Source organism: Carassius auratus, chromosome 47 (assembly GCF_003368295.1).
Source record: "Carassius auratus strain Wakin chromosome 47, ASM336829v1, whole genome shotgun sequence".
In the NCBI taxonomy this organism is placed as follows: Eukaryota; Metazoa; Chordata; class Actinopteri; order Cypriniformes; family Cyprinidae; genus Carassius; species Carassius auratus.
This window is the reverse complement of record NC_039289.1, coordinates 1,475,089-1,491,935: the sequence shown is the minus strand read 5'-3', so window position 1 is coordinate 1,491,935 and position 16,847 is coordinate 1,475,089. Positions and strand designations below refer to the sequence as shown.

Genomic DNA, 16,847 nt, shown 5'->3' with positions numbered 1-16,847 from the left:
CATGTAAGAAAATGTGATTAATATCAAAATTCTGTTAAAGTATAGCTTTACACTGATATGCAACCCAAATAAAATAAAAGATTAGATAAATATTTATGCAACACAAATAAAATAAAAGATTAGATAAATATTTATATTAAAAGATTAGTTAAATACCACTTCATAAAATAAATAGAGTGAATTCAACCTTATTTATATCAATGGAGTGATTATATATATATATATATATATATATATATATATATATATATGTATGTATGTGTGTGTGTGTGTGTGTGTGTGTGTGTGTGTGTGTGTGTGTGTGTGTGTGTGTGTGTGTGTGTGTGTGTGAAAACTAGTTTGAGTAGTACTGCAGGGGGCGATACATCTCTCTTTGTGTGTGAGCGCCGCGGTGCGTGAGAAATACGAGAAGCAGGCGCTTCGCTCCTGTCAAACCACAACAAAGATGGAGGCGCGACATGACAGTTAGATTTGCAATTTTTTTTAGCGACGCGTTAAAATTCGCGCTGAAGTGAAGATGGACGCGCCGCATCTACCGGAGCAGAACGCGGAGAAACGCGTCCGTATCATCGGATCCGAGCTGGTGGAGAACTACACGGTCAGTTTGACGTGGTAGCACTTTTTATAAATACATAAAAGTGATTTACACTGTTAGTTTTGGTGGTTAAAAGTATGTTTAGTTTATTACTAGAATCTCTAAGATAAAGTAGACTTTTTAATAAAGCACGTTTCTTGCACAAGAGTTAATAATGAACACTAATATGGGGATAAAAATATCAATGTTTACATGAATGAAAGAGAAACAACATGAGAAACATTAGCTAATAATGATAATGTCAGATTTATTTTGAAAAAACAAAACAAATGTGTGTATATATATATATATATATATATATATATATATATATATATATATATATATATATATATATATATATATATATATACATATATATATTTAAATGCATATTTGTTTCAGGTTTACGTCATAGAGGTGAATGTTGGAGATCACAGATGGACGGTCAAGCATCGTTACAGCGACTTTCACGAGTTGCACGAAAAAGTGAGTCATGTCATAATCAACAACAGATCAGATATCAGATATTAACATTGTGTTCATAGTTCATAGTGACTGGCTGATAAAACTGGTTAAACGTTGTTGACTTCAGCTCACTGTGGAGAAGAAGATCGATAAGCATCTGTTGCCGCCCAAGAAGATCATCGGCAAAAACTCCAAAAGTCTCGTGGAGAAGCGACAGAAGGAGCTGGAGGTTTATCTCCAAACGCTCCTGAGCAGATTCCCTGCGTCCGCCCCCAAAGTCCTGTCCAACTTCTTACTCTTTCACTTTTATGTAAGTTTTTATGTGCTTTGTGTTTGATAAGAAGCAGAAGATAGTAAACTTAAGATTCTGTCACATGCTGGTTAAATGTTAACCGGAGATTGTGTGTAATCCATCCAAAGCAACTGCATGCAACTCTTGCTCTATTGATCTCTGTAAGGCTTTTCTATGTAATAGACATGACCGGATTGAGTTATTTTGGAGAGCAGACGTGGTTTATGTTTGTGCATTTGTCCTTTATTGGCATTTGTGCACATCGGCATGCATTACAACTCAATTTCTCACAATGTGTAGAACGAAAAACAGGATATCAGAGTCATTTCTGGACGAGATCTTTCAGGAGATGAGTTAAAGAAGCACACACAAACATTAAAGCAAAACATATGAAGATTTGCAGAAAATCTCAAGATGTAGATGAGTTTGTCCTTCCTCGGAACAGATCTGGGGAAATGTAGCATTCCTTCATTTGCTCACCAGTGGATCCTCTTTAGTGAATGGGTGCCGTCAAACACCAAACAGCTGATAATAAACATCACAGTAATCCACACCACTCCAGTCCATCAGGTCATGTCTTATGTGTTGGACTCTCATTCTGACGGCACCCATTCACTGCAGAGGATGAGCAAGTGATGCAATGCTATTGTGAAATTCTCCAAATCTGAGGCTGAAGTAAACTGAGGGTTGGTATTTTTTCAGTAAATGTTATTTTCGGGGAGGACTGTTCCTTTAAACAGGATGTCATGAGGAATTTGGAAATCATTTCTCTATTCTCCTGGTACAGTCTTTCAGGAAATGTTTTGACGGAGCACATGCAGACCATTAAACTCAATTCAGTTATATTGCTGTTTCGGCTGGTGTTTTTTTTTGTAGTTTAGTCTATGAACAAAGCCACTCGTTGGAATTTCTTAACGGCTTAAATGATCAAATGTAATTCTTGTTGTGACAGATTCCAACTTTGACTTGAACTTTATTATTTTCAGGAAATCAGTGGGATTGCTGGGGCCCTGGCTGAAGAGCTCTTTCATAAGGGTGTGTTGTTATTAATTTATTAAGTTATAATATGCTTGAAATGTACAGCATTAAATGTGTTGGCCGATAAACAATGTCACGGGCTTTATTATAAATCCATCCTATTATAATAAAGCTCCAAACTAGACTTTTGCATGCTTAAAGTGAAACCATACATCAAATATTTTAATGTAGCATAGAAAAGATGGATAACAGCATTCTGGTACCTTTAAAATTGTGTTGTTCATATTGGACCAATGATAACAATTAATAAGATGATGATACAAAGAATATAAATAGATTATAAAAAAAAAAAAAAATTACCCCCATTTTCATTTTCTACAAATCCCATTATATATAATTTAATTGGTAATTTGCATAATTCATTATATGAGCAGTTTTACATTATACTAGTTTAGACATTTGGTGTTTAAATAAGTAAATAAGTTTTAAATATTTATTTGAGCAAAAGTAAAGTAAAAACAGTAATTGTGAAACATTATTACAATTTCAAAGAACTGTTTTCTGTTCTGTCTAAATATACTTTAAAATGTCAAATGTTTTTTTTATCAAAGTTTAAAACTTCAACTTTGTTTATTCAACAAGTTTAATATTTTTAATTTGCATTGACGCTTTTATTAACAAGATTCTTTAATGAAAAGGAAGTTCAAAAGAATCGTTACATTCTAAATGTTTTTACTTCGATTTTTTGATCAATTTAAAACATCCGTGCTGAATTCAAGTGTTTATGTTTGTAAAAAATCTTGCTGATTTGTACAGCCTCTATATTTAGTTGTGTCTTTTCTTCTAGGTGAGCAGTGGTTGGATGCAGGCAAGGTGTTTCTGCTCAGGCCGCTCCAGTTGTACGCCGTCACACAGCAGCTGAAACTCTCCAAACCTACCTGTGCCAACGGAGACGCCCGAGCTGACCTGGGACACATCCTGGACTTCACCTGCCGCCTCAAGTACCTCAAGGTTTGAGCGTGTCACTTTATTAAACATCATGAAATACTAGTGCCAATATCAGTTTGTATGGAGCACAAAAGCAGGCATAAGTGTAAATTTTTTCGAAATTGAGATTTATACATTAAATAAATAAGTAAGCTTTCCATTGATGTATGGTTTGTTAGGATCGGACAATATGTGTTTGAGATACAACTATTTACAGATCTGGAATCTGTCGGTGCATAAAATCTAAATACTGAGAATAAAATCTCCTTTAAAGTTTCCAAATGAATTGTTAGCAATGCATATCACTAATCAAAAAGTTTTGGTATATTTACAGTAGGAAGTTTACAAAATATCTTCAAGGAACATAATCTTAACTTTATGAAAGAAAAATAAAAATGTTGACCCATGTACTGTATTTTTTGGCTATTGCTACAAATATACCCAAGCGACTTAAATAAAAATAAAAATTTAATTTATGCATTTAGCAGATGCTTTTATTCAGAACAACGTACAGTGCATTCAGGCTATCATTTTTAGCTAACATGTGCTCCCTGGGAATCGAACCCACAACCTTTTGCGCTGGTATCACAATGCTCTACCACTGAGCCACAGGAACACTTAAGACTGGTTTTGTCTTAAAACTCGCTACTAGTGTTCCTGTAGCTCAATTGGTAGAGCACTGCACTATCAAGCGCAAGGTTGTGGGTTCGATTCCCCGGGAACACATGACAGGTAAAAGTTGATAGCCTGAATGCACTGTAAGTCGCTTTGGATAAAAGCGTCTGCTAAATGCATAAATTTAATTTTAATTTAATTTAATCTAATTCTCTATTATAAATACAGTAGAAGAAACTATAATAATAAAAGAAAGTGTCAGAGCTCTCCTGTGTAATCTGCTGTTGACATGAAATCTTCACGCTCAGATCTCTGGAATGAAAGCAGCTGTGGGGACGAGTAACATCGAGGAGCAGAGTCTCCCGTTTGTCCTGTCCATCTTTAAATCGCTGCTTCAGATCGAGGTGAGGAGACTCACCGTTTGTGTTTCGTGAGAGTCTGCGGTGGATGATGTTTCTAACACTTACCCTTCATTCTCAGATCAGTGATTGTGATGCCGGACAAATCAAAGATCTGCCTTTCCTAAAGCCCACCCTGGCCTCGCTCCGCATACACCTCTCAGCCAGCAGCATGAAGGTACGCTGTCTCAAGAAACGCAGTTTGAAGCTTGAAGTCTTAAAGCTAAAGATAATATAAGCTCCGTCTTCAATAGGAAATCTTAGTTCCCGAAGCGTCTGAATTTGCGCAGTGGGAACCTGAAGGTGTTGATACGGATTGTCCCGTGACGGCGATCATTCCCACGTGGAAGATGCTCACCACTTTGGACATGAGCCGAAACTTCATACGCTGTATTGATGACTCGGTGGTGAGTTATGGTTTCTGTCGTACATTATATCAGATAAACATCAGTTGTCATTTATCTTTTTATTGAGCTTTTATTTATTTTTTTGGGCGCAGAAACTGATTCCTGAAGTCGAATTCCTTGATCTCAGCTATAATCAATTGTCTCTAGTGGAAAACCTCCAGGTGTGTCGTCTCTGGATAGTTCAATTATTTTATTTTTAAAATACAAAGTAGGTTTGACGTTAAGAATCCAATGAATTTCTTCTTTTTTTGACTGCAGCATTTGTACAACCTGGTTCACCTGGATCTGTCCTTCAACAAACTCCGAGTCCTGGAGGGCGTTCACACTAAACTGGGGAATGTCAAGACTTTGAATCTGTCTGGGAATCAGCTGGAGACGCTCTCGGGCCTCAGTAAACTGTACTCGTTGGTTAACCTGGATTTGAGCAGCAACAGATTAGCACAGGTAGTTTATTACAGTATTTGCTTAGACGGTCTTTTCTTGACACCATCAGTTGCTCAACATAAGTCTTGTATTTTTTATTGTAGCTGGATGAAATCAAACACATCAGTACTCTTCCCTGTCTGGAGAAGCTGTCTGTGTCTGATAACCCCATGTGCATCATCCCAGACTACAGGACTAAAGTTTTGGCGCAGTTCTGCGACCGGGCGTCCGAGGTACGGAGCTTTTCATTGAGGATTTGATCTGTTTACTGCACTGTTTGCAGTAAGGAAAAAGAACAAATAATTTACATTTATGATTCATTTTTTTCATGCATTTTTCTGAATTTGTTTTGGGTTGATATATATTATAAGGGTATAATTCATATTTGTCATGCAGGTGTGTTTGAATGGTACAACCACCACAGAAAAAGAGCTGGACACGGTGGAGGTGCTGAAAGCCATTCAGAAAGCCAAAGAGGCCAAAGACCGAATGGCAAACAATGAGAAAAAGGTTGGTTTGAAATTATAACAATAATCTTAATAATAATAATTGTTATTATCATTCGTTTATTTTGCCCTGTTTAGTAGGAAATCATCAAGAGATAAAGAAATAAAAATGATGGAAAGTCGGATGACAATGGAAAAATAAAAAATGACGTAAAAGCCCTCCCAAATGCAAAGTGATGTAATAGGTCCTAATTCAAACTGTTTTATCCGGCAGATTGATGGTTTTCTGAGAAATGTGACAATCTTTTAGATGTGAATTGGCCTAAACCTTGATATCCAGACATGAGAAATGAACCAAAAGATGATTCATAGTCTGGCTTTATATGCTGGTGTTGATGCATTGGCGTGCAGCGTCTATTACATAAGACACATTTTCCAGTGGAGTGGAAGACACATGTTGTTGCGTCTCCTGCTGGCCAGACTCTGATAGTGACTGGATCTCATCTGCAGCCCACATGCCTGCAGTCCTGCTTTGTTAAATACATGTGATTATGCATTAACTTAAAAATTGGAGATTGTAATATTATAGTATATCTTAAACATTGCGGTGTGCGCAAGACTCTGAATTATCATCTTTACTTAATCAGTGCATCACTAGAGCCACTCAGGATTGAGTCTCAGGATTTTTATTTGTTTAGATGTTGTTTCAAACAATGAAATTAGATTTTTTTAAAATGTAATTTAAGAATTACGAAAGCATATCAGGCAAAAATTATCTAGAATAAAATGGCATGTAAAATGGTTGAGCTTTTATGAAATTAGAAAAAGATTGTATTTACGGTAATAACAAGAACACATCGTTTATGGCCATTGTGTTTGTACTTGCACTGAATCTTTCATAGTAGCATCGTGTCCTAACCAGGCATGAGGTTTTGAGCATCAAGTCATTTTGTGTTAAAGCCACAGCCAATCAGTAGATATTTTAATGGAGCAGGATTTGGACCAATGAGATTTCACAGTGTGGGTGGAAAAACTCTGATTAACACGGGAATTTATGACTCGTCGTTCTGGTTCGGACATGTTGTAAAACTTTACACGAGCATTAAGGTGTTTGCGATTCCTCGCACCCTTTCCATTGAGCTCTAGGGGTCTCGAATTAGTCCCACTGTGTCTTTGGCTAAAGAGGAGCCTGATGTTATCGTTGTCAGGTGAGTGACGTCCCGGGGCAGTCCTCTTCGTCCTCTCTCGTCGCGCCGCCCTCTCTGTCTCGTTCCACCTGCTCCAGCCAAGGTAATCCTGTATGTATCGCGCTGCTGGGACGAGGGGGGGGGGCCCGAAAGAACAATTAAAAGTGAAGTGTGTTATTCTCAAACACCCCCATCTCTCACTGGTGGGATAAACTAATCGTCTCACATCAAACTCAATGAGTCTGCATTTTAAGATGGGAGTGGAGAGAGTTTTAACATCAAAAATTACACACTTCACCTTTAAAGCGTAAAAAAAAACCCATATCCATTAGCATGCTTGACATTATGTGTTTTTCTTCATTATGTAATGATTTTAAATGAGTAATCAGGCACTATTGATTCGTTTTCTTATGATATCTGAAACTAGTTATTCTTTATAGAAAGACTTTTGCAGGTTTCCTTGCACCAGTGATCTTTAAATCTCATTTCGTTTCCATTTCTGTTCAGTTACTCCTGCATACTGACTTAATGCAGCTCATAATTGCGTTTCAGAGATTTGGTGCGTCCATTTTTCTGCACTGCAGATGAAATAAATCATGTTTTATCAGCATTCCTAACTGATTTTTCTCCCCTCTATGCTTTGCATAAGTATACTGGGCATCCATTTTTTTTCATCCATAGCTTAAACGTTGAATTTAGTGGTGGTTAATTTGCATGTGTTGCTCTAATAGCGACTGGGCCTGGTTTATAAAGCATTTGATCTCCATATTTGTCTCTTGAGTGTTCGTTACCAAGCAACAGCCTCGGGGGCTTGGATAGACTTTCCTTTTTTGCAAACAGCATCTAAATATTCAGCATTACGTACTCCTATAAAATGTGATTCGAACAATGTTTTCTCAAGTATTAATGGAATATTATACTCCAGCACAATTTTACATAATTTAGGAATCTTCTATGCATTCCGTTTAATTTGCATATAAAACAGAACACACTTCTTAAATGAGTTTGTGTAATTAACTTTTATAGTTTATTTTATTGGTATGTGGTGTCAATCTGTTTTATTTGATTATTGATTTATTTTTTCAAGCAGTGGACAGTGCTGTCATATATGTCAACGTTTGCATTGTTATTACCAAATCTTGACAAATCTTGACTTTTTGCTTTCCGTCTATCTCCTTTTCAGAAATAACCACTTATAAAGAAAAAGCTTTTATTACCAAAGATATATTAACTCCTGTGGATTCTACATTTACCCAAAGATGCTATGATGTTTACAGCTCAGCTTGTGACGTCATTCCGCTGGTTGGTTTGTATTATAGCGCAATTAACTAATTAGTATTGTAGTTTCAGCAAAAACAAGAACACACCACTAGTTATGTTTTGCAGGTGGACACTCCAATTGCTTCCAGTTTGTCTTCAGAGATCACCTTTGAGAGCAGGTTGGTTCTTATAATCTTGTTTTGTTTCTGTTTTCCTAAAACATACTTGTATCCCATAAATGTATGCCTTGTTTGATTATACATGCAATAGGATCGAGTGATTGCAATGTGTTGACCGAACTGTTCTTTGTTTTATGCCCTTGCGTAAAGTATATTTCTGGACTTAGTACTCTTGATTGAAAATGTTCAGTTACCTAAAATACTTGTCCATTGATTCATCTTCCAGTACATGTGGAGAAAGCACAGATTGTTACTGGTTTTGAAATTCTAAAAGGATGAGCAGTTATGGTTGTACATTCAAGATTGCAAAGCTAAACCAAAATATATATTTTCATTTCTCTTTAGCCTTTGTTGCTGTGAAGAGGAGTGGAAACCATGGACTGCAAGTCTTTCGAATCTCTTTTTGCCCCTTTCTTACTGTACTACACAACCACCAACCAAGAGTTTACCAACCAGCTTTCTGCTCAAATCAGCCTGTCTAATAAAGAAGAATCAACCCAGAAACCCTGCAAAACCCTATCTCTTGAGGAAACAGACAAGAGCAGCCCTCAATCTGGAGATGGCTATTTTGAGATGACACTTGATGATACTAACGAGATCATGGGTTGTTCCTCCTCGTCTGCTGTTCAGGAAAAGACAACGGATGTTGTGCAGAAGGACTCCGCAATTGGTGATGTAAAACTAGTGGTTTGGTCTCTTTGCATCAGTGTTGGAGAAGTTTTGAGTCAGTGGCCATCTTGTTTGGTGGCAATGGACTGCTAAGTTGTGGTTTTCCACACAAGGTCAGAAGAACCAGTGAGTAACTTGGAGGAACTGACGAAGGTCCTTGAGATAAACTTGGTTGTGCCATACACTAACATCGAGACCTTTCAATTTGATATTCCAGAGGTTTGTGTCTCCTTGAAGGTGAAGTCAAACAATAGGCGTTGGTTCTTTTTCTCAGATGCCCAAAGTCTAAAGGAGATGCACTCTTGCATTGTTCCACATGTGGACCAAACTAATGAGCAAGTATTGACCTCCTCTAACACTCAACTGTTTATCCAACAGTTTCTGAACTCTTGGGACTTTGAGGAAACTGAAGACTGTGTTAAAGGAGGACACTTGATACATTTCCTTAAACTGGACTCATCTAACCTCTGACACAAATGGCGCAAACAACCCACTGTTTCCAAAAAACTCAGTACCTTCAGATGTTTTATCCCAAATCAGCCTGTTTGAAAGCGATCACGACCAAACTTCCAAAAAACTCAGTACCTTCAAATGTTTTATCCCAAATCAGCCTGTTTGAAAGCGATCAGGACCAAACTTCCAAAAAACTCAGTACCTTCAGATGTTTTATCCCAAATCAGCCTGTTTGAAAGCGATCAGGACCAAACTTCCAAAAAACACAGTACCTTCAAATGTTTTATCCCAAATCAGCCTGTTTGAAAGCGATCAGGACCAAACCTCCATTCCCATGATCCTTTTTCTGACCTCTCAGTACCTGTGGATTCTCAAGGTAGATTTTGTTGCTCTGGCATCCCGGGACCCATCAGAATCAACTATGGTGCGGAGCTGCTCCAAAGTAACCCGTATCCCGCTCTAATTCATGCTTCTCGACCCAAAGCAGGGCTGTTCGTGTAGGGCTGTCTCAAACTCTCGACTTTTTGTATGACGAGCATGTTATAGAACTGATGGTGGGTCATGAGTGCCTGACTGTTGTTTTTGCCCTTCCACAAGAAAGTTCGTGTTCCTGAGAGAGTTCACACAGCTTCGGTCCAATCTAAGGGAAATTAAGACCATAGCCCTTCAGCACACTAAGAAAGGACACTCGAAAGTGCACCGTTGTCTCGCTCCTGCTACGGCCACGGAAAGAAGAATACCTACCAGTAGGTAATAGAGTGCATTCATTACTAGTATTTTCAAATATGTTTAGTTAGCATAGATGCCATTTTAGCCCCAGTCCTAAGCTTAAGGCTGGAATGGAACTGAAGGTTTTTAGGTTCAAACTTTGCAAAGACTTTCACCTTTTGTGCCTTTTTAACAACACACCATATTTTGAACTACATGCAGCTAGCATTCACTGGCAATAACAACATCCATGTTCGTCAGTTGGGGTTGGGAATTGGCGTCCTTATATTGTTTAAAGGGGTCATGTGATGCGATTAAAAATGTTCCTTTCTCTTTGGAGTGTTACAAGCTCTTGGTGTATAAAGAAGATCTGTAGAGTAGCAAAGACTGAAGAGATATTCTTTATCACGACGTCACTATGTGCAAATATTTGCGTATTGCCGCCCAAATGTTCACACAAAGAAAGAAGGTGTGGTTTCTGTAACTGATTAGTGTTGAAGCGGTCATGTTAGGGAGATGCTGTGTGTATCTAGACGAAAGCAAAAGCACTTTATTTGGCCTTCCGAGAGTAGATGCATTTAGGAATCTTTAAGAATACTTGCAACAGAACAGCAACACATTTATTGACGATCGTTTCTTGAACCTAAGAGAGGAGGTAATTCTGACTATGCTTCGACAATCTGGCACTTCTGAATCAGCTACTGTAAGTATGCTTTGTTTTTAGTTTAGTATTTGCTCTTGACCGTTCAAATGCGGTGGTTTGTGTGTCGTGTGTGTGTGTGTATGTGTGAGAGAGAGAGAGAGGGTCACACAGTGGAGTCAGCTGTCTTAACTGTCTGTGGCTTGTGTACTGTAAACACATATGAGCTTCATCACTGTGTCTGTCACGTGACTCTGTTCCTCATTCTAGCTTGAGCTGATGGTAAAACTAAGGACATTATTAACGGTCTTTACATTTATTTTGAAAGATGAAGCTTGCGATTATGAAAAGGGGTGTTACATTTCCGACGAGTGCTTGCTGTGTTCAGCCAATCACAACGCACTGGGTCAACTGGCCAATCAGAACAGACTGTGCTTGTTGGAAGGAGGGACTTTGTAGAAAACGACCATTTGAGAGAGACTGGGCATAGAGGACCTACAATAATGTACAGCATTTGAGGCATGTCAACGTACTCTGTTACACCAAATACAAAAAATATGACCCCTTTAAATTACAAGAAGTTCATCAGACTAGACAAAAAATCGCAGCTCCAAAAGACAATTAAGATTTCGGAAAGAATTGTGTTGATAACCAGAACAGAAGTTAATCGGACAAGAAAAAAATAGGAATAAGACTTGACTCTAGCCTTATCGGACTAGAAAATAAATCCCAGCTCAAGTGGACTAAAAAGCCTTGACTCTTGTCTTGTCCATAATCCTAACTTTACAGATGAAGTTTTAAACCATTTTTACTGAAACCAAATGCAGCAGAGGAGATAGCATGCGTCTGTTAAATGACTATTCATATTTCCCAAGGCAGCATTTGTTAATTAGCAAAACCTTGAAGGTTGTTCTTAGCTGTTCTGACAGAAGATTTTTTTTTCGCAGCGTCCCTCAGGAAGTGCCCAAGGCCCCATCTGAGCCTGTCTCTGCTGTATCCAGCCAAATCCCTCATTCAGCAGCTGATGGAGGACAACCAATGTCCCTCGCATCTCTCGCTCTCCTCCTCATCACTCCTCATCTCGTCTCTCAAGGGAAACCAGCTTGTTCACTTCTTCCACGACAATATTGCAGAGGCAAGTATTTTGCGCATTTTGCATATTCATATCCTATGAGGAAATTTCCTGGATGGTTGTGCTGACGAACTTTCCCTAAGCAAGCTTTCTAAGCAATCTGTTGGGTTTTGTTGGGTCGTCACACTGTAGTTTCCTCGATTTGTCCTTCCGGTTAACCTTTTTTATTTACATTGACTGTATTACACTTGGCCAGCTGCCTTGTTTTCACAAGACGACTATCTGAACATCTCTCCACACATTCCTATGCAATCAGTGTCTTGTTTTTACAGGATATCCTAGACTGAATTTAAACTGAAAACAAACACTCTGATTGGTGATTGGTGATTGGTGACGTTCACTAGAATCATTAATTCCCTACACTTATGTAGAGTATTTATGTGGCTGTTTTCTTGGGACACATCATATATTCTTAAAAATAAAAAGATGAGTAGTATGGATCAAGGTATTATATAGCACAAAATGCAGATGAGAAACAAACCCATGGCCCTACATTTGAGCAATTGAAATCCTCGTCTTAGCAAACTGCAGTATTATGCAATGAAAGGAATGAGACTAAACCTAGGATGTTTATCTCACTGTTGGCATGCAGATGGAGAATGAGTAGCTGAAACACATCCTGTGGACGTCAGTGCTCTTCTACAGATCTCCTGATGTGGAGACGACTGCCTGTGTCCTGCTGTCCACCAAAGCCATCTACTTCATCCAAGTGAGCAACACTTGTAATGACAATTCTATTGTAATCTAATCTCCAGACATATCGGGTTCTAGGGCTGCACGATATTGGGAAAAAATGACATTGCGATATTTTATTTTTCTGCGATATATATTGTGATAAGAAATCGAATCAAATTTTTTTCTTACAAACAGCTGCAGAGCGTCAATGTGGACTTGTTCGATCAGTTCTTCAGAGTCATGGGTGAGTTTGTTTTCACCACAATCACGTTTATTTTTTCCACACCAGGCCATTTTGTGCATGTTTGGTTTTAAAACCCAAAATGTAAGTGTCTAAAAATTGCCACCAAAAAGTTTAGCGAGCAACAGTTTCCAGTTTTAACGCTTTCTACTCTGAATTGATTTCGCCAGTACCGTCCTACAACCCAAGACTCTCATACTCACCAGCACGGATGTCTTCCTACTGGATGAAGACCACATCAGTTACCCACTACCTGAGTTCGCAAAAGAGCCACCACAAAGAGAAAAGTACCGGCTCACGGACGCCCGGCGGATACACCTGGATCCGCGTGCTAATGGGCTGCCAGACTTACCCACAAGCCCTCACGCTGGTGTTTGATGGTGTTCCCGGGCTGGATCTTTTGTGCCACCTTACCATAGACCATTTTGCAGATGGTGACAGGAAGGGTGACAGGACGCAGATGTTCGGATGAGCCAAGGGGGAAGTGCAATGGTGTATTTTCGTACCAGGAGCGGCTAGCAGAGAGAGGCTAATATCTCTCTTGGCTCATCAATGGGAGACATTGTGTAGCCGAGAGTTGCCAGTTGATCTAACAGGATGAAGTACTAAAAAACATTGGAAAATTTGCAGTATTCACCTACACAGTATGACGAATATTTATTTTTATGAACTTTTTTCATGATTTTGACACAATGCATCCTGGGAAGTAATGTTGTAGAGTCCACACGAGTATATATTTTTTGTCTCAGGCTTCAAACGTAGCTTTTTTTGCTGCTTTTCAGAAATATTTCTCTGCTGCTTTGTGCAATCAGCCATGCATCACGAAATGTGAATCATCAGTTTCCTTATTTTAAGTAAATTTGTTCTGTGGCAAAATGATTTTCAGATGGCTTTCAGTGAACGAAAAAGATATAGTCTTTTTTTTTATGTAAATGCCATTTTAATCTGGTATTTCAATTTTAGAAAGTATTCCCAAAATAAATCTGGGGATTTATTTGTACATATTTTCAAACAGAAGACCACCAAGAACATTACAGAGTGCTTTTAACTTCATGATTGTAATTCAGCCTGATTATGCACTTTGTTTTTTTTAAATAAATGTGAGTAAATGTTAAATGTTTTTTTTTTCTTCATTTAATGTCCAAATATTTTGTTTCATCTATGAATTGGAAGAAAATGTTAAAACAGAACATTGCGCAGTAAAAAAGAACAGAAAGTCCAGTCTAAGAAAATAAAATCTGGAAAGAGGTTTGTATTCAGGCTTTGAATACAAACATTTTAGGTTTTGCAATGAATTAATTCAATAAATAAAATGTTTAAAATGCTGGGTAAATTTGCCTGTAGATAAATGAACCTCTTTAATGCTAGCTGTGTGAATGAAAGAAAGATTTGGGCAAACAAAAACTGAAGTGTGTCGCGTGACCAACCAAATGCCTGGTTGAGCAAACCAAAAAAACAACAACCTCTTCTTCAATCTCCAGCCCATGTTGTTCCCTCCAAGACTGAGAGTCAGCAATATTAGATCCTGCTTTGGAACACAGTGTGCACGCGGCCTGTTGCAGAAACATGAACGGTCTGATTGACCACTAACAGATCACTTATGAAAATGCACACAGGGTCATGCAAAAAAACAGTGCTTTGTGGAAACTAACTGACAAATGTTTTTTAGCGCTGTAATTTAAAACGGCGTGTTGAACACAAGTGAAAAAGGGCAGGAAACATTTGCTCTGTACTGCTGAATTACTGTGTCCAGTGCTGGTATATTGTTAGTCTGACCCCTTCGCTTCCTGTTATTTCTCAGTAGGCAAACTGTGGCCTGTTTGTGATTCGTTCCTTGGAAGCATTCTGCATTAGCATTGCAACATTGAAAAGTTTTCTGCATGTTATATTTGTTCGTGTGGAGCTGAATGAGTTAGACCGATTAACCCATTTGTAGTTTATGGAAGCCCATCTCCGCAACTGAAGTAACTTTTTTTATTCAATGGCGGAAATGGGCTTCCATAGTAATGAACTCCGAATGAATCCAAAACGTTATGAAATTTGACATCTTTTTATATGTATGGTACTAACGTACATGCAATCACCTGTGTGGTTGCTAAAATGTTGGTAGTAGTTGCCAGGACATAGCTATGGGATTGTTAGGGAGTTGTTTCTTATTTCGTTACAATGTGGCGATGTTCTAAGGGGCTGTTCGCACAGAATGCGTATTTGCGTCTAAAAACGCAGAGCCCAGGAACGTTTTTTTTTAATTGCTGAATGCGTCCTCCACCATATTGCCATCAAATAAAACAATGGCCATGCCAGCTTGCTACTGTAAACAAAACCTCACAAAGCTTGCCCCGCCTCCAGGGGCTTCTGATTGGTCCATTTTATGTCTAAAAACAATGATGCAAATGATGCAAGACATGAGCACAGTGAAGGGTTATGTAGAGTTTATGTGCTTTGCTCTGTCACTGGTAAAGTATTGTAGGTAGTTGCCCTGGTGTTGCTATGTGGTTTCCAGTGCTTTAGTACATTGTGGTTGGTAGGGTATTCAGAGGGTTTTTTCATGCATTGCTAATGTTGCTGTTAAGGTGCTGTGCATGGATGCTTTGGCAATGTTCTAGGATCTACTGGAGCGTTATGAGTGGTTTTATGTGAATGGCTGTGCAGTTGCTAGGGGTTTTAACATGGTTTTTATGAGGCTGTTAAGCATGTGCTAGACTTTGTAGCTGGTTTTCAGTTCTGACTGGTTTATAGTGCATTGTTATACAGTCGCTAGGGTGTTTCTATACAGTTGCTAAGGTGTTCTAAACAGTTTTCATGCATTAATGATATATACAGTTGCTATTATTGTCTGTGTAATTTTAGTGCATCGCTAAAGAGTTGCTGAAGTATTATATGAGGGTTTCCAGGGTGTTCAGAGTCATTTTTAGTGCATTGCTATACAGTCATGTGGGTGCTATGCATTTGCTAAGGTATTCTAAATGGGTTTTCATGCCTTGCTAAGGGGTAACAACTCTGTGTGGTTTTTAATGCATTGCTTATTAGTTGCTAAGGCACTGTAGGTGTCTGTCAGGGCATTGCTATGTGGTTGCAAATGTGTTCTCAGTAGCTTTAGTGCTACCAATTGCAATTGCCGTGACTGTTCTTAGTGCATTATGATGTATTTGCTAGGGTGTTCTGGGTAGTTGCATACCAACAAAAAGCTCAACCTCGAGTCTCTAAAATTCTGGTCTCTAGATATGGCTCGAGTCCCTCTTTTTACCCGTTTTATTGTCTGCCATACAAAAAAAGTCTAATAATTTAGAAAAGTTAAAAAGCTGAACCATTTTATGTTAAATAGCCCAGATTATTATGTGGCACAAATCACAGTTGCTCACTTAATTGTGTTAACAAAAAGCAATATAAAAACGAATGACCATTTTAAACCGATGCCCCTCAACATTGCGTTTTCTTTTCAAAGCAAACATTCCTCTGTCAACTATCACTTTTCAGCAGACAGACAATAGCAGGAACTCAAAGTCTCAAACTGATGACACAGCAGTGCCGCGGGGTGAACGCCGCTGTTCTTTAACTACATTGAATGTCTGCTTCATTTTTCATGTTTCATGTCATGTTTCAATCTACTGATCTAACTGAATTTAGCCATTTGAATCACATTCATGGTGTTTTCAACAAGTGCACAGAAATAGAATTGTAAAAAGAACCGCTTTTTCAAGTTAGAAAAAGATATACGTTTATGATTGTTCAAAACTAATTTTATCATTCCTGTAGGTCAAATAGTAGAGGACTTCAAGAGCAAAAGTTTGATTCCCATAGAAAACGCCAACTGATTTAAGATAAAAGTGCTACTTAATGTGTGAATGTCACTGTTTAAATACCATTTTCACAAGTTTATCACTTTTAATAACAAGTCAACCTCAACTCTAACCCTAGCACTGCTGGCACTTACTATTTATGTGACCCTGTCTAATAAAATTAAGAAATCTGCAAATGCTCAGTGTACCGTTTTCAATTCTGCTGAGACCTGTAATCTTGTCAGCTGACAAACATGGACTTCCCAAACCACTGAGGCAAACGATGGAGGAAATCCGGTGATTTTTCTGTCAGGAAAGGATGTTTTTTTTCTCACC

The 16,847-nt window shown here is 38.4% G+C and overlaps 1 pseudogene; it reads left to right on the top strand.

Moving 5' to 3' along the window:
- The first annotated feature begins 390 nt into the window (after window positions 1–390).
- Window positions 391–13,848, top strand: LOC113064707 (nischarin-like; annotated as a pseudogene).
- The last annotated feature ends 2,999 nt before the right edge of the window (window positions 13,849–16,847 follow it).